We start from the raw sequence: 17,236 nt of genomic DNA, 5'->3' as shown, positions 1-17,236 counted from the left end.
CATACGGGTGTTTTGCCAGTGTATATGTCTGTGCAACACTCACAAGCCTAGTGATGCTACAGGCCAGAAGAGGGCATAAGATACCCTATAGCTAGGATTACAGATATTTATGAGTTGCAGTATTGGTGCTGGAAATACAACCCTGGGTCCTCTGAAAGAGCAGCCAGTGCTCTTAGCAGCTGAGCCATCTCTCCAGCCTTTGCTGCTATTTGTTTTAAACAGTTCTGTGAAATGGTGCTTTTCTGTGAACTGTTTAAAACATAAGCCTATGCTATTCAAAAGATTTCTTTAGTCCCCCAGTGAGTGAGCTGAGTGTTCCCTGGTATCCTGGTCACCAGGTAACTACTTGTCTAGGTGCTTCCCTCCAGCTGAAAGGGTCCTCTGGAGGGAATGGTACCTGACACTGACCCAGTCCAGGCCCAGGGCCCAGGGCTCAGGGCACCTTCCTGTAACAATTAGGACTCAAAATGCAATGTTTCCTGGAGGCATTAAACATCTCTGGCTCCTTGTAGGTAGACACTCAGTCTGATGCCGACAGGTCATTTGTAAAGAATTGGCTTGACAAGTTGGACACTTTCTACTTGAAAAATGGAGATGAATATGAAAATATTTAACATCCTGGAGGAATGGCATGATTTACAGAGGCATTAATGAGAGCAGAGCTCTGACCAGTGCGACTCTGCATGGCGGCCACAGACTTGTCTCCCTCTCCTTCTCCCCCTTATTGGACCTGCAATCCACTATCCTATAATTATTCTGTAGCATATGACTGTGGCGTTGGGATGTCAGCTGTGGTGATAAAAGATGTCTAAGGCGCTCCAAAATATGTCACGGAGAGAGATGACCCAGGAACTCAGCATGGGAAATGTTCAATACAAAGACTGATTTGGAGTGCCCGAGGGCAAGCAGGCAGAAGGAATAGGGAACCTCAGAAGTTGCTAAGGCCAGGCTGTCCCACCTGAACACCTACCTGCTGTTTGCATCATGCTTGAGAATATCAGAGCACTCCCCAGGTTCCAGTTTGTTTCCATGGTTCCCCTACCCTCTCGTTTCATCTTCATCCAACACAATACATACATGTGACTAAATGGCCTCCCTAATGACAAGCACAATCCTGAGTCACACTGGCTCAACACTTCCTGTGGGTCAAGCCCTGTACTAAACGTTTTTAAATGGGTCATCTTGTTCAACCCTCCAATGATCAAATAATAGACTTCATTATTGTCATGTTCCTATGAAGGAAATTAGTGTGTGTGAAAGTCAGGAGACTAGCTCAAGGACCTGGGTGATGTCAGGAGGAAGACAAACTCAAGGAGATGGGATGACACAATTGTAAATCAACACGTGCTGAGCTTCAAGCATTCCTGACACCTCAATAAAGGGGGTGATAGAAGCGGTAGCAGGACAGATAGGTTGTTTGTCTTACCTCAGATGGAGGTGTGATGATCCATGCAGGTTGCCTGAGTGGTGTGGAACAACTATCACAGCCAGGAAGACAGACTTTGATCATGGGGTAGAAGCCCATGAACAATGTGACTCACGTGTGAGGATCCAGCATAGAACACTTCTAGGTTGTCCCATAGAGACCAATCTGAGGATCTCATGGGCCAACAGTCAAGCGTCATCAGTGAGATTGCCTACATTGCTTATCTGCCACACCAGTGACAGTACAGGCTCCATTGGCAACCAGAATACCTAAGGCATGGCTAAAGTGTTGATGGGGAACTTGAGGGTGGTGATTAGAGTGTTCATTGTGTCTCCATCAAGGCTAGCATCTACTCAGTCACTATTTTTAATGGGTCTGCCTTATCTCTCAATGCATGATATAAACTGAGCAAGGACAAAGCCCACTCCTATGTTCTTCAGCATCCAGTCAGACTGACACATACATGTGCCTAGTGTCAGATCTGGAAGGCTATACACATAACCCCTACTGAGCCCCCTCCCTCCAGACCTGTGTGTGATCATCAGTTGTCTCTTCTAGTGGAGGAATCAGGCCTGTGAGTCAGATACCCTGCACTTGGGTGCCTGGTTGCTGTGTACAGCACAGACAGGAGATAGTGTTCCAGAAGATTCTTCTGAAGATGGATGCCCCTGGGTTGTGCGGTACACAGCCTCAGCATGCACTGGGTACTGTGAGAAACATTGTGCCTCCGCTTGCCAAACATCTGCCTTCTAGGAAACTAGAGAGTGGAACCTTGACCTGTTGATGCCAAATTTTGCCCACCCTCCTCTTTGTCTTTAGGGCCCGAAGAAGGCACTTCATAAATGCTGGATGATGGCATGGTGTTCTAAGAGGAAGTATATCCTAATTCTAAGTCCCTTGGGACAATAGTGAGTCATGCGGTCTCACAGCTTAAAAGATCTACACATGTAACTAAGAAGAAAGCAGTCCCAGCTACAGAGTAGCATGAGTCACAACAGAATAAAGTTGAGAAACAAACTAAAAATCAGAGATCAAGAAGTAGGTGGGAACAAAGCAGAAATGTTTGAAAAAAAAAAAAGAAGAAGAAGAACCCTATGCTCAATGAAGCCAAAGTTGTTGACAGCAAATGTATGCAGAAAGCCATCATGGAGATAAATAAGGAGCTCATAATATTCCCAGGGAGCAGAGCCCTGCTCACAGGTTGTCTTCTTCCCCTAGACACCCTTGCCTTGGAGTCATCCCTAGGAATGTCCCGTTTAGTTAGAGATGTGCATGGCCACACTGGGACTCAGGTATGGTTACCATATACTAATCTCTCCAGCAAGAACTTCACACAGTATCCAACCTGATCCTGGTGGAGGGTTTGAGGGTTGTGGTTAGCAGATCAGTGAGGGCAGTGCCTGATGTGGCACCATTACCACGGACAGGACAGGGAGCTCTGAGACCATGCAGTTCTCGGACTCCCGTGTTCCCTGGCCTGTCATCTCTCAGCCTGGAGAGCTGCAGGGTCTGCCTCATTCCTGCCTCATTAGTCCCGAATAGCATGAGAATACACCAGGCCAGGAACAGCTCTCTAGGAGCCTCTGACCTCACCCCAGCCTTCCTGACTGCAGTGACTATTCCTGGTTGTCAACTTGACTATATCTGAAATGAACTACAATCCAGACGTGGAAGGCTCACCTGCTGTCCTAATCTGGAGGCTGGGAGATACAAGTTTCTGACTTGGATCTTGGCATGGAGATCCTGAGGCATAGTGGCTATGAATCCCAGAAGATTAAGACAGGGAGATCTCTGAGCTCAAGGTCATCTGGGACAAAGCAAGTCCCAGATCCAGGCATGGTAGAAAACACCTTTAATGTGGGCCACACCTTCTACAGGAGACCTACATAAGGACATGGGGAGAAGGAAGACTCTCTTCTTCACCTGCTTGCCTTGTGGAACTGAGCAACTGCTAGATTTTTGGATTTCCATTTGTCTTAGTCAGGGTTTTTATTCCTGCACAAACATCATGACCAAGAAGCAAGTTGGGGAGGAAAGGGTTTATTCAGCCTCCGCTTCCACACTGCTGTTCATCACTAAAGGAAGTCAGGACTGGAACTCAAGCAGGTCAGGAAGCAGGAGCTGATGCAGAGGCCATGAAGGGATGTTTCTTACTGGCTTGCTTCCCCTGGCTTGCTCAACCTGCTCTCTTTTTTTTTTTTTTTTTTTTTTTTGTCTTTTTTTTTTATTTGATATAATTTATTTACATTTCAAATGATTTCCCCTTTTCTAGCCCCCCCCCACTCCCCGAAAGTCCCGTAAGCCCCCTTCTCTTCCCCTGTCCTCCCTCCCACCCCTTCCCAGTTCCCCGTTCTGGTTTTGCCAAATACTGTTTCACTGAGTCTTTCCAGAACCAGGGACCACTCCTGCTTTCTTCTTGTATCTCATTTGATGTGTGGATTATGTTTTGGGTATTCCAGTTTTCTAGGTTAATAACCACTTATTAGTGAGTGCATACCATGATTCACCTTTTGAGTCTGGGTTACCTCACTTAGTATGATGTTCTCTAGCTCCATCCATTTGCCTAAGAATTTCATGAATTCATTGTTTCTAATGGCTGAATAGTACTCCATTGTGTAGATATACCACATTTTTTGTATCCACTCTTCTGTTGAGGGATACCTGGGTTCTTTCCAGCATCTGGCAATTATAAATAGGGCTGCTATGAACATAGTAGAGCATGTATCCTTATTACATGGTGGGGAATCCTCTGGGTATATGCCCAGGAGTTCAACCTGCTCTCTTATAGAACCCAAGAATACAGCCCAGAGATGGTACCACCCACAAGGGGCCCTCCCCCTTGACCACTAATTGAGAAAATGCCTCACAGTTGGATCTCATGGAGGCACATCCCCAACTGAAACTCCTTTCTCTGTGATAACTCCAGCCTGTGTCAAGTTGACACTCAAAACCAGCCAGTACAATTGACCCCTTGTCAACTTGACACACAAACACATCACTATTAACCCTCAACCCTTACTTTCTTATTCGTCCCCAAGATCTAAATTACTTTAAAAGTCCCACAGTCTTTGCATATTAAAAGTTCAATCACTTTAAAATGTCCAATATCTTTAAAATTCAAAGTCTTTTAAAAATTCAAAGTCTCTCAACTGTGGGCTCCACTAAAATACTTTCTTCCTTCAAGAGGGAAACATATCAGGGCACAGTCACAACCAAAAGCAAAACTCAAAACTCCAATGGTTCAATGGATCAATGGATCCAACTCACGATATTCCAGGCTTCTCCAAGGGCTTGTGTCACTTCTCCAGCTCTGCCCTTTGTAGCACTCAGCTTGTCTTCTAGGCTCCAGCTGCCTGTACTCCACTGCTGCTGCTGTTCTTGGTGGTCATCATATGGTACTGGCATCTCCAAAACGCCGCTATTTTCCACTGTAATTAGGCTTCACCAATAGCCTCTCATAGGCTCTCTTCATGGTGACAAGCCTCTGCTCCTATGCATGACCCCTTCAAGTCCTGGGCCATCAATTGCAACTGAGGCTGCACCTTCACCAGTGGCCTTCCGTGGCCTCTCACTGCCAAGAGCCTCAGCTGCTCTTCATGACCCCTTCATGCCTTCAAAACCAGTACCATCTGGGCGACTCTTACACAGTACCAAGTCCAGCCACAGCACAAAATACAACTGTGGCTATCTCTTGAATACACTCTTTGTGCTCCCAGAAAACACTTCCCAGAAGATTTCATCTCAGTGATGCTGGTCTCATCTTAATCACCGAGAATTTCTTAGCTCTAGCTAACCAGCATCAATAGTCCCAGTAAAACAAAGGTTTGCTTTAGTGGTTCTGGTATCTTGTTACTCACAGCTAATTCTTCAGACCCAGCTAACCAAAACCACAGAATCTTCACAATCAAAACATGGCCACTTTAAGAGTCTTTAATCTTCCCTCTGAAATTTTACAAGCCAGGCCTCCATCTTCTGCACTGTTCATAACATTGTCTTCCAAGCTCCTACAGAACTTTCCACAGCTTTTCTAGCTCAAAGTTCCAAAATCCTTCCACAATCCTCCCCAAAACATGGTCAGGTTGTCACAGGAATACCCCACTAACTGGTACCAATTTGTCTTAGTCGGGGTTTTTATTCCTGCACAAACAGCATGACCAAGAAGCAAGTTGGGAAGGAAAGGGTTTATTGAGCTTACACTTCCACGTTGCAGTTCATCACTAAAGGAAGTCAGGACTGGAACTCAAGCAGGTCAGGAAGCAGGAGCTGATGCAAATGTTTCTTACTGGCTTGCTTCCCCTGGCTTGCTCAGTCTGCTCTCTTATAGAACCCAAGAATACAGCCCAGAGATGGTACCACCCACAAGGGGCCCTCCCCCTTGACCACTAATTGAGAAAATGCCTCACAGTTGGATCTCATGGAGGCACTTCCCCAATTGAAACTCCTTTCTCTGTGATAACTTCAGCCTGTGTCAAGTTGACACTCAAAACCAGCCAGTGCACCATTCACAGCTGCTGCTGACCATTGCTGGGAAGTTGGACTACAGACTATAAGTCTGGACTTTTCTCTGGTCCCTCTCCTCTTACATCTTACGTGTAGTGTTCTCCCACTATAGAGACTACCCATAAGTTCTGTGATTCTAGAGAACCCTGACTAATACACAGACCCAGAAAGGGCCCTCTTACCAAAGTTGCACCAGAGTCCCACACATCTGCTTTGATGGACCCTCCTAAGCACACACTCACCTTCCCAGTCACCTGTACCAAGGGGAAGACACACTGAGTAACCAAAACCCCTTCTTAGCTTCCAGGCCCTGACCTCTGTGCTCCCTTTGATGATGGAATGCTCTCGCTCAGTCGCTGAGCTGGCTCTTTCCTGGTTCTGACTCTAAGTGATGAGTATTCAGCCTTCCTTTCTTCCTTTCTGTCTATTTTTCTAGGGTTCTCGTTCTGCCTCTAGGCTCCAGGTACCCTCATCCCTTCCTCCTGATTCATCTTCTGTTGTTGACAAGGCTCCTTCAAGTGCCCAAGAATGACCTTGAAGGAAACATGACAGTTACTACTTCTTATTCCCTGATCTCACCACCACAGCTGTGATACCTTTGCCTCTTGCTTCTCTGCAACGTCATGATGACCCACCTGCTTTGCAAACCTCAATTTCAGGAATCTTCCAACAATCTCTTTATCCTGTTCTCTCTTGCAGCCCATTGCTGGGTTCTGTCTCATTTAGCTCTCAGGATTTATATCTCTGGTGATCCCAAGCCTGTGGGGACCTCCTGCCCTAGTTCCTGCTGCTCCTTGTTCTCAGTCAGTCTACTCTTCAGCCAGATATTGGAGGCTATTAGAAACCATTTATCACCACATCTAAACATGACCCCACCCATCAATCACAGCCCTCAGGACTCTCTGACCCCTGTCTTCATCCTGCTGATCATGTGTAGCCTCACCAGTCACAGGTTGTCTTGTTCCTTCAACCTATGAGCTCCTCACATTGGCTCTGGACTTTTCTCTGGTCCCTCTCCTCTTACGTCTTATGTGTATTGTTCTTTTATATTGCCTGTTACTGCCTCTGCTTTTATCCTCTTACATGTCAAACTATCTCATTGGCTTTCTTTCTTTTTTTTTTTCTTTCTCCTTTCTCCTTTCTCTTCACCCTCTTACCCACTATGGATGGAATGGTGCTTAGCAGTGCAGTCCTAAGCTATTTTAATTTACTTATTTGCTCATTTATTTACTTAAGCATCATTGTATATGGGTAGTATGTGTGATTTGTATGTGAGTATATGTATGTACATGCCGTGGAGCACATGCTATCAGAGGACAACTGTTTAGAGTAGACTTTCTTTGCATCCAACTATGGATTCCAGAAGTGAACTCAGGTTGTCATGTAATAGCAAGCACTATTACTTACTGAGCCATGTCACTAGCCTGGGGAGTAATTTCCAACTGACCCAAACAGAGAGGAATCAGGCCTGAAGGAGGGAACTCTCCTCCAAAAGCACGTGTCCCCAAGCATATTCTGAGAATTAAAGCACCTACAGGAATGATGAGACACCAGGGCCTTCATTGCACCTTTTGGGATGGGGGCAGGAGGATGGCAAGTAAAAGGCTTTCCTGCGCTAAGAACCAGTCTGAGGCTACTCTGGATAACTTAAGAGATCTTTTCTCAAAGGAAAAGGAAAAATCTAGCTCCCAAAACCTAAGTAAAAATGGAAGTGATGCTATACTGCCCAGTCCGGGGTGGTTTCTCCCAGTTCTGCATTGGAGCCAAAGCCATCATTATACCAGGGATGGGGACAGCAGAACAGCAGGGACAGTCAGCAGAATCTGACCATCAGATTCCAGCTTCAGAGAAAGGGTTACTTCTACCTTCACTTCCAAGCCTGGCAACTGCCTGCTCACCACCATACCATGAGAAATAGCTTTACTATTCACTCATCCATCACTGTCTTGGGTGCCTTTCATCAGGATTTGGATTTTGATCAGTCATGTTTTTATAATTATATGTCAGAATTATATTTCACTCAGAAAACCAATTTGAAGCCCAAAGTATAGGTCTTCTATTTAGACCCTCAAGAGAAGGCACCAATACAAGGGAGGGTTTGTGGACCTCAATTGGGTAAGAGTGGCCAGTGATCAATCAGTGTTAACACTTGGGCTGTTAGGACTGTGGCTCAGTGCTAGAGTGTTTGGCTAGCATACACGAGACCCTGGGATCAAACCCCAGTACCATCAAACAAGCACTTAACACCCCTACAGCATTGGCAGTAGCTGGTCCAATGAATATTCTTTAAGGGCAGAGCATAACAAACAGGGTGAAGGCTTTTCTTTTCAGGTTCAGGAGCTTTTGCCGTTATACCCATTAGAACTCTGAGAGGTAAGATTTGTTGCTGGGCCCTGACTCCTGGGTCTTTCACTGTACTTACTTGGGTACATGGGGTTAGAAGGATCTGAAATAGAAGGCCTTCCTGTGCTAAGAATGAGTCCAAGGCTAGTCTGGATAATTTAGAGACCTTTTCTCAAAGGAAAAATGGGGAGTAGGGCCAAGATGTAGCTCAACAGATAGAGTGCTTGCCTAGTATGTCTGAAGGCCTGGGTTGAACCCTCTGTACCACATAAATGAATGTGGTAGCACGTGTCTGCATTCCCAGATTTGTAAAGCATAAGGATCAGAAGTTCAAAGTGGTACTGGGCTCCAAAGTGAGTTTGAAGGTATGGATTACATGAGACCCTGTATGTGTCTACCCCACCTCCTGCTCCCACCCCACCTCTCAAGAAAAGAAATAAGTAGAGTTGGAGTTTGGGCTCAGTAGAAGAGGGCATGCCTAGCATGTGAAAGCTTCACCTATCTGCTCATCTCCTTTCTCCTTCTTTCCCATCATCCACTGGGCTCTGTAAGTGCTGCTTTTCTTGTCTCTCTCACTCACAAGCTCTCTTGGTGTCTCCCTGCCTAGCTCTCTGTCCACATCACACATAGCCAGCTTTCATCTCTTGCATGAACCTCCCAGAACCTCAACCATTATTCCAGGCTGTTCCCCATTGGTTCAAGCTTGTCCCTTAGGCATTTACTGCCACTTTCAAATTGTACCCATATATACCTAGGTATATATGATTTGCTTTAATGCTAAAGCTGAGGGGTAGGGGTGTGGACACTACTGCTCAAAGCAAAGAGCTGCTGGGCATTGGGAATTTTGGCCAGTGCAGGAAAATTCACAGGGATGGTGAGTCATCTGACCATTTGGGGCACCATTTACAATAAGCCAAATGGCTCTAATATGGCTAATTGTTTCATGTGAAGTCTCCCCACAATCCCAGTTCAGGATTCTACTGCCTTCAGCCAAAACACACACACACACACACACACACACACACACACACAAACCCTAACCCCAAGAACAAGACATATATCTGTCCACAAATGTGTGTTTCTTTCCAGTGTTTTCCTTCATTGTGAACAGATGTGATTCATGACCTGATTTTATCCAACTGCCACAAAATGTGACTTTTTGATTCTTTTTAAAGATTAATTTTTAAACATAAATCAGACTATAAACGATCTAGAATGAGGTTTAAAATCATCTTTTAGTTCACTTCTATTTTAATGCTGAGATTAACAGACCTGTCTAAGATTTAAAAGTTTTCCCTTTTTGCTCATTTACTATCTTAGAATTAAATATTTATTATTAATATTAATGAAAACTAAAAAATGATTAATTAGACCTAAATTATAATCAAGTCAATTTTTTTCAAATTGATGTGTGATCCCAAAACAAACACTGATCACTCCTTTCAGCTCATAATGTAATTACAGAGACAGTCAACCTGCTATTTATCTAGATATCCACTCAACCGTGTTATAAACTATTAATTTTCAGAGAAAGCACAGTTGCCAAGCACTGTCAGCTTCTGCTTGAGCATCTAAGATATATTCATTGCTCCTCGACCCTCTGTAATGGCAAACGACAGTGACAGCACTTCTGGCACCAGCTGCTTATTACATCAGTGCAACTATGGAAGGACTAGACCGTTTCAGTAAACAAGTGCAGAGTAAGTTTCAAGCTCTCTCTCTCTCTCTCTCTCTCTCTCTCTCTCTCTCTCTTGTCTCTGTCTCTTCCAGTGTGTGTGTATGTGTACATATATGTATGTATGTGTTATGTCTTCCTCAGTCACTCTCCAGCACACTTTTGAGACAAGGGTTTTCACTGAACCTAGAACTTACCCACCAAGCTCCAGGGATCTGCCTATTCTGGCCTTTCCAGCACCAAGATTATAGACATGAAAGCCCAACTCTTTATTTGGATGCTGGAGATCCAAACTCAGTTCTTAATGCTTGCATTGGAAGAATCTCACGGACTGAGAAATCTTCTCAGCCTTGGGGCTTGTGAAATTCCAAGAGTAGCACATACAGTAGAGAAGGTTTTGCCTCTTCCAGAAAGCAGATTGTGCAAGGGGCCCATGGAAAGAGGGTCAGAGGAGCTAGACACACTCATCCAGAAACTCTCATAACTGCCCTTCTTGAGTGTTCTGTTGACCCAGGGGCTGAGCAGAAGAGAAACATTAGGAGACAGAATGAGAATTGATAGAAATAGTAGAAAAACAGAGAAGTCAAAGACATCCCAATGTAAATGAGGGATGGGAGTGGATCTTTAAGCTTCAGTAAGCATGTTACTGTGTGTCTTAATAACATATAAAAACAAACTCAGTGTAACTTCAGAATCTCCAAAAGTAGAGGTAGATAGATTAGAGGTTTGTGGCTGAACTGAGCTACATATATAGCAAGTCCCTGTCTCAAAAATAAAATAAAATTTAAAAAAAGCATATTAACAGAAAAGTCGAGAGGAAGCTTTGGTAGTGGAACATTGTTTTCTGGTCACTAACTGCAAAGATTGGGGATCACAAACTTCACTAAAACAGTATACTCAGCAAATAACAAGCAAGTATAAACACCAAATTCTACACAAAAAACTATGAACTACAAGAAAAAGAAGTTGTATTGTAAATCTACTTTAGAAATGTCCTTATAGACATCTCCAGAAGTCTGTCTCTGGGTTAATTCTAAATCCTACCAAACTGATGACCAGGACTAGTGATATCATGGTAGTATTTTAAATTCTTTGTCTCCCATGTCCTGCCAGTATCAAAAATAAAGAAAAAAGAACATAGTAAACAATCTCATGAATCCTGGAGGACAGCAAGTGTGACCACAAGTCAGTTTAGAACTAAAAAGGTGTAAAAATTAGTTAAAATGATACAACTCAAGGTTTGAACAGCTTTTAGTAGAGTTTAGGATAAGATGGCAGAGCACATAAGAGAATTAGAAAACACAGAGACATTTATCCCACATCTTAGGCTAAGCAGGAACAAGCAATTCAAGAATGAGTAAAACAAGAGATAGCCCAGAAAGGAGTGACACATCCAAAGAAGAAATTGGTTTTAAATTGAAAGTAATAAAGGAAGAAGTATTAAGAATTGTTTGAGAAAGAAAAGAAATTTTGAAAATGGGCAAAAAAAAAATTAAACATACAGATAACAAGAATCCCCAAAGGAGACCATTAAATCTAAGAAAGAAAACAAATATTAAAAACATAATTCAAGAAAAATATCCCTGGAATAAACAAGAAAGATATTCAAATATTTATTGAGAGGGTGTGTTGCCCATTAGGGACTACTGCCTCTGATGACCAGCAGCAAAGCATTGGCTGGTGAAATCACTGAGTAAAAAAACACAAAAATAAAGCTTTGAACAACTAGAAAAAAACTTATAAGGGAATGGCAGTTCATTGGTCCTAAAAGAGTATTACCTGTCATGTTTCCTACTAGGTGAAGATAGAATGCACTTGATTTCAAGGAAAAGAATATAGAAAGCCAGAAATATTTTTATACTTGTGGATATGAAAAATTATTTAATAACCATACTCCTGAGATTTTATATCTTTAAAACACTCCAATAGTCTTACAAGAAAGTTTGTTTGTGAAGGAAAATTAGTATGAAAATATGTGTTAACACAGAAAGACACCCTTGACCAGCAAGGGAAGAAATACTAAGCTGTGGATTTTTATACCCAGCAAAACTGGCTTTCAAACATGCAAATGCATCATTATGAACCTACAAGAACACTATTGCCATCAACTCTTCTGGAGAGATTCAAGAGAGAATGAAGGCAACAGAGGGTGGCATTTCTGGTGGCAGCAGCAGTAACAGACATAGTCACTCAGGAAGGAGAGGCAAAGCCAGCCAGGTAGCTTTGCTCTTTTCTTGGACCTCTTTGTTTCTTTCTAGACTTTCCATTGGAAAGTGCTGCCCATTTTGAGGGAGTGCCTCCTTAGTGGTATAAATCCTCCTTACAAATGTCCTCGCAGACATCTCCAGAGGTCTGTCTCTGGGCTAATTCTAAATCCCTCCAAGCTGGTGATCAGAACTAGCCATTTTACGTACAGTGTATTAAATTCTTTTGTCTTCCAGGTTTTTATGCATAAGAACAATCAGTATCAAAAATAAATAAATGAATATACAATGAAGCACAGGAATAACAACAATGAGCTGGAGAAGACACCTTTGCATTCTGCCACTTGGCACTTGAATAAGAAGGTTAATGTCAATATAGAAAAGATATTTTCCCAGTCTAACTACTAAGAAGGCCTAGAAACAATAACTCATCCGAGGCTTGGGTGAGCTTAGTGGCAGGCACTTGCCTAGCATATATCATGCCTGGGGCCCATCCTTTGCACCTCAAAATAAAAATCCAATAGCAATGAGCTTTCTTGGTGCTCACAGGGTCATCTTGAAATAGAGCAGCTCATTAAAGACATTAATGCTTCATTAAGAAGTGACTGACTGCCTTCGGTAAAAAAAAAAAAAAAAAAAAAAAAAAAAAAAGACCTGTAATATCATTTAATGCCAGTATGTATGGAAGCTGGCCAAGCTTCAAAAGACTGCAAACATCAAAACACTGGTGTTCTTCCACCTTTGCTTTCTTTCTTTTTTTTTTTCATTTTTATTTTTATTTATTTATTTTTTTTTATTTACATTGCAAATGATTTCCTCTTTTCTGGGTCCCCACTCCCCACAAGTCCCATAAGCCCTCTTCCGTCCCCCTATTCTTCCATCTACCCCTTCCCACTTCCCTGTTCTGGAATTCCCCTATACTCTTGCACTGAGTCTTTCCAGAACCAGGGCCCACTCCTCCATTCTTTTTGGACATCATTTAATGTGTGGATTATGTCCTGGGTATTCAAAGTTTCTAGGCTAATATCCACTTATCAGTGAGTGCATACCATGATTGATCTTTTGAGACTGGGTTACCTCACTTAGTATGATGTTCTCCAGCTCCATCCATTTGTCTAAGAATTTCATGAATTCATTGTTTCTAATGGCTGAATAGTACTCCATTGTGTAAATATACCACATTTTTTGTATCCATTCCTCCGTTGAAGGACATCTAGGTTCTTTCCAGCTTCTGGCTATTACAAATAGGGCTGCTATGAACATAGTGGAGCATGTGTCCTTATTGCATGCTGAAGAATCCTCTGGATATATGCTCAGTAGTGGTATAACAGGGTCCTCAGGAAGTGACATGCCCAGTTTTCTGAGGAACCGCCAGACTGATTTCCAAAGTGGTTGCACCATCTTGCAATCCCACCAGCAGTGGAGGAGTGTTCCTCTTTCTCCACATCCTCGCCAACACCTGCTGTCTCCTGAGTTTTTGACCTTAGCCATTCTGACTGGTGTGAGGTGAAATCTCAGGGTTGTTTTGATTTGCATTTCCCTAATGATTAATGATGTTGAACATTTCTTAAGGTGTTTCTCAGCTCTCCGAAGTTCTTCATGTGAAAATTCTTTGTTTAGTTCCGTACCCCACTTTTTAATGGGGTTATTTGGATCTCTGGGTTCTACTTTCTTGAGTTCTTTGTATATATTAGAATGACCCCCTTCACAATAGCTACAAACCACCTTTGCTTTCAATGGGACCTTCCAATGTAGGAACTTAGCAACAACATCAGGCCTGCCATGGTGAGAGATTCTGACTACTGCTTCTCCACCTTCCCTCACAACTGAAGCTGAAAATGAGCACTTACAGTGCTGAAGAAGAGAGCCATCTGAGGGAAGCCCAAATAGTAGGAGGGGGTAAGGTCCTCCTGCCCAAGCCCCATTCACTGGGCCCAATGACAAACAATAGAGAAATACATCCTGTAATCTATCTCTCTATCTCTCTATCTCTCTATCTATCTATCTATCTATCTATCTACATTCTTACATCCTGTGATATATATTTAATTTCCTTGTGAAATGGTAGTCTCAAGAACTACTATTGGGACTCAGTATATATTTAACACATACATCAGTGAGTGGCAATGTCTAACAACACAGTAATGTAAGGTCTGGTCTTCTTTTAGGTGAGATTATGTAAAGTAGGGCCAATGAAGGTCACACGCACATGCACACGAGATGTTATGGTATGGTAGTTGAGCTGTTGACTGCTGCTTACCATGTCAACAGTTCCTCTCCCTATAGCCAGTCCTTCTCAGTTCGCCAGCTTTGATTCTTTGATCCAAGAATCTCCAAGCTTGTTGCTCCCTTGGTGACTTTGTACTGTGGTGCTATCTGGTCTAAATACTATACACCCAGGCATTTGCAATTCTCCTTATCATTCCTTGAATTCCTTCACTTTCCACAGGTTTTTCTAGAAGACCCAGTTAAGTGTACACATAGAGCTAAAGGTTTGGCACAGAAGTGGAGTATGTGCTACACACTGCCACAAACAAAGTGGGCACGGGCAAGTATGCCATTCAACACCCTTTCTTAAGGTTTTCCTAAATGTGTGGGTGTTACTTAAATTCCTTCCCTGGGAGAAGTAATGTCTGCCCCCACCCCAGAACAGAGGCACAATTCCACCAAAGTTCACTCCAAGGAACCAATGAGTTTATTGAGTTACTTACAGGGGTGTGGTGTTCCTCAACCAAAAGGCTTCACCAGAAAGCCTTTCCCCAGCAGGGATGATGGCTTTCCCATTGCTACACAGATGGAGACCACCCCCACCCCCACACGCATACAGTCTTGCCTAGACTATATACTGTAGTCCCTGCCAAGGCCACGTGTGATTAGGGCAGAGCAGGTGCTGGATACTTAGGTGAGAGTCTTGTGACTTTCCTTATTATCTATGAAGGGATATAAACAGTCAACACACCCAGCTGGGGTAATCTCTTCAAAAGAGGCTGAGTCAGAACTCCCCATGATGTCAGTTGCTGCCTCAGAGGACTATCACTTAAAACAGTGGGCTATTGTCTCCTCCCACATAGGCTAGCTGAACTGTTTCCTGCCCACTGGAGAAGATAATCCTCTGAGCAGAGCTTACCACTCACACCCTGAGTCTATAGACTTGGCTAGGCTCCAAGATTCAGCGACTAGAAGTTGAAAGTGACCTCTGACCCTCATCTGCTGCCACAGATGTGAACATCTACAGATTCTATTACTGGCTGTACTGTGCAACAGTTTCTTTTTGGGGTTCCATAGAGCTTATGTATAATGTGGTTTTTAGGTCTTTTCTGTCTGACAAATCTCAGACCTCTTTAATATCTGCATTTGTTTCTGATCTGTTCTTCCCCTGGCTCAGGGACATGTTTTCCTGTCTCTTTACACGGTGGATAACTTTTTTGAAAAACAGATAACTGACATTATGAACTTTATATTTTTGGGTATTAGACATTGTATTAGTAAGGGGTTTGTTGCTGTGAGGAGACACCAACAGAAAGGCAGTTCTAGTAAAGGACAATATCTAACTGGGGCTAGCAGACAATCTCAGAGGCTTAGTCTATTATCATTATGGCAGGAAGCATGGCAGTGTGCAAGCAAACACGTGCTGGGGAAAGAGAAGACTCAAATCACATTGGCCAGACTTAAGTATATAATATGACCTCAAAGCCCTGCCCACATAGTGACGCGCTTTCTCTAAGAAAACTCCTCCTCCTAATAACTCCATTTCCCACCGGTCAAACATATTTAAACTACCACAGACATCATGCATCCTTTAATAATACCCGGACTTTGTTATAGGGTACACTTAAGTCCCCTGGGCTCAGCTTCAGTGCCTTGACATTGTTTCTTAGCTTTATTACCAATCAGAGCAACCTATGGCTTACTGCTGACCTGGCCTTTCTGCAAAGGTGGGAGCCCTCCTTTGGATGACAGCTTGACATCCTTCACTTGAGAAGAGTTTTCCATGTTGATTGCAGGAAAGTTCCATTACTGAACCATCTCTGAGAACAATTCCAGCAGAGTGTCCCCCCTCTTCTCTCCCTCTCTCTCTCTCTCCCTTCCCCTCCCCCTCCCCTCCCCTTCTCCCTTCCCTTCTCCCCTCCCCCTCCCCTTCCCCTCACCTTCCCCTCCTCTCCCTCTCCCCTCTCCCTCTCCCTCCCTCCCTTTCCCTCCCCCTCCCCTCCCCCTCCCCCTCCCCTTTCCCTTCTCTCCCTCTCCCCCTCCCTCCTTCTCTCTCCTCTCCCCTCGGAATCTTACCTACCAACCCCAGCAGACATGGAATGATGGTGAACACAGTCAACTTGACAGGATCTTGCATCACTTAAGAGACAAATCTTGGGGTGAGTCTGAGAAATTATCTCGATTAGGCTAGTTGAGATTGGAAAACCCATTCTAAATGGGGCTAGTGCCATTCCAGCAGCACTTGTCCTACTTAGGGTTATTATGGCTGTGCTGAGCCCCCCTGACCAAAAGCAAGCTGGGAGGAAAGTTTGCTCAGCTTAATACTTCCACATCACAGTCTATCATCAAAGGGAGTCGGGGCAGGAACTCAAACAGGGCAAGTACCAGGAGGCAGAAGCTGATGCAGTGGTCACAGTGGGGTGCTGCTTACTGGCTTGCTACACAGGCTTGCTCAGCCTGCTTCTTCCCACCCACAGTGGTCTAGGCCCTCTCACAGCACCAGTTTTCACCCCATTCTGCTTCCTGACTGGAGGTGCAATGTGATGGGAAGTGCCAGCTAATGTCTTCCCCACCACGATGGTATATACCCTGGAATTGTGAGCAGAAACAGACCTTTCCTTCCTTAAGTTGCCTTTAAAAAAAAAAGATTTTATTTATTTTATGTATGTGAGTACATGGTTGATGTCCTCACACACATTAGACGAGGGCATTGGATCCCATTACAGGATGGTTGTGGGGCACCATGCTGTTGCTGGGAATTGAACTCAGGACCATTGGAAGAACAGTCACTGCTGCTCACCACTGAGCTATTGCTCCAGCCCCCTTAAGTTGCGTTTGTTAAGACTTTTTATCACAGCAGTGAGAAAACCAGTCCACTAG

This window comes from Apodemus sylvaticus, chromosome 1 (genome assembly GCF_947179515.1).
Source record: "Apodemus sylvaticus chromosome 1, mApoSyl1.1, whole genome shotgun sequence".
NCBI lineage: Eukaryota > Metazoa > Chordata > Mammalia > Rodentia > Muridae > Apodemus > Apodemus sylvaticus.
The sequence above is the reverse complement of the archived record's forward strand: the minus strand, read 5'-3'. Positions refer to the sequence as shown.